Source organism: Gekko japonicus, unplaced genomic scaffold (genome assembly GCF_001447785.1).
Source record: "Gekko japonicus isolate JY-2015 unplaced genomic scaffold, Gekko_japonicus_V1.1 scaffold844, whole genome shotgun sequence".
Taxonomy (NCBI): domain Eukaryota; kingdom Metazoa; phylum Chordata; class Lepidosauria; order Squamata; family Gekkonidae; genus Gekko; species Gekko japonicus.
The window spans coordinates 177,388-179,628 of NW_015166448.1; positions in this window are offsets into that span (position 1 = coordinate 177,388).

Below are 2,241 nucleotides of genomic sequence, written 5' to 3' on the forward strand. Positions count from 1 at the left end.
ACGTGGAAAAAATATGAGAGAAATGTTTGCATCACTTTCTGTTGAAATGTGTGCTCTCTTTAGATGTCTAATGCTGTCACATCTATTTTTAATATTCATCCACTATAAATCTATAATATATAAATGCCTTTATGCTATTGTGTAGAAACTCAAGATTCCATATCACCTTTTTAAAGAAGGGGAAGTTTCTGGCCAGGCCAGCCTCTGAAGATCACCGGTGTTTTGGTCCCCCCCCCCCCCCCCCCCCACAAAATGATGGGTCTTTTTAGTGGTCGTATTTAAACTCACGAAGGAATCTGTATATTTTTGATTGTTTATTTGCACAATAAAATCTATTACACTAATGTGAGCACTGGATGGGGTTTTTTTAGTCGTGAAATTTTTACCTGTGGCACCTGTGGCTGTCTGAACAAGGACCTGTCAGCGAGGCGGCCATGTGGTTTGCAGGCCTGGTGCTCGCCTGCCTGACCTCCTCTCCTGCACAAGCTGGTGCCACATCCCTTCCCTCTCCTGCGTCTCTCGCCGTTATCGCTGACCTTGTACTCTTGTCTGTATGGACTAGTTTCATTTCTCAGCCTCGACCATCGGTTATTCTTTCTTTCCCACCCGCAGGAAATGGGCCAATTGGCTCACAGGTGGGGGGGGCTGTTGAATCCTCTATATCACTATATGCTTGTCCTATATTCGTCATTCCTAACAGTGACTATGTTACTACAACCATAGTACTAACAATAAAGTAAAACCTTTCTTGGAAGTGTGTGCTCTGTTGTTTGGCTGTGGGTCCTGACAGAACCGCTTCCAGTGTACTTCCACTTGGACCTTTAAGATTCCTTGTCTGAGAATACTTGGAGAACAGGGGCAAGGTCTTGGATGGTGCATTTCCAGTACAATTCTCCAACTTTGAAGAAGTTTGTAAAATCCCTGTGTCAAGAACTTTGGTTCACTCAAAATGGAGCTCTGCTTTAATAGTTTGGTTCAGTCTGGCTGTGGCCTCTGCCTTCATTAAAATCGTTGTCTCGAAGTCTCCAAAGTTTTACGCGGACGTGCTGTGGAGAGTGAGATGACCTTGCACCTGCACAGGTATCCTGTTCTTCTCTCCAGCCTTGGCTTTCCCATTAACATTTCAGCTCAATTAAGTCTTGTGAGAGGCAGGGTGGGGTGAAGCTGCAGATCACACCACTGGCTCCTCTGACGTGACCAGAGGCCAGTGAAATCATCCTTTCACTGACTGGACTACTTGTAGCTATAGGACATTGCTTGAGCCCTGACTGGCGCAGAGGCCTAGCATCAGTCTAGGATCCAAACAATAAATTACCTGCTTTGAGCCCTATGGGGGGGGGGGGGGCTGATGGCGTTTGTACGTTGTGCTGGCATGGGGCATCGCCTTGCTCACTTTGGGCCATCTTGAACTTTGCTGCTGAAGCCAAACAGCCCAGCTTTTGGGACTCTGGAGAAGGAGTACGCTCGGGACCCAGAATATTGAATGGGTAACATCTTGCCTTTTGAAAACCAATGTTTTTAAAGTGTCTAGCAATGTTCCCTCTAAGCTGAGTCAGTGTGAGTGAGCTCACAGTTCTTTAAGCCTCCGGCTGACACATTTTTGTCTCCGCTCAGGAACATAAGAACATAAGAGATGCCAATGTTGGATCAGGCCAAAGGCCCATCCAGTCCAACACTCTGTATCACACAGTGGCCAGAAATACCAGTGCCATCAGGAGGTCCACCAGTGGGGCCAGGACATTAGAAGCCATCCCACTGTTGACACCCCCCCCAAGCACCAAGATGACAGAGCATCACTTGCCCCAGAGTCCCTATCTATACCTTGTGGCTAATAGCCACTGATGGACCTCTGCTCCATATGCTTATCTAATTCCCTCTTGAAGCACCAGTGGGGCCAGGACATTAGAAGCCATCCCACTGTTGACCCCCCAAAGCACCAAGATGACAGAGCATCACTTGCCCCAGAGTCCCTATCTATACCTTGTGGCTAATAACCACTGATGGACCTCTGCTCCTTATGCCTATCTAATTCCCTTTTGAAGCCGTCCATGCTTGTAGCCGCCACCACTTCCTGTGGCAGTGAATTCCAAGTGTTAATCACTCTTTGGGTGAAGAAGTACTTTCTTTTATCCGTTCTAACCCGACCGCTCAGCAATTTCATGGAGTGCCCACGAGTTCTTGTATTGTGAGAAAGGGAGAAAAGTACCTCTTTCTCTACCTGCTCTTTCCCATGCATAATCT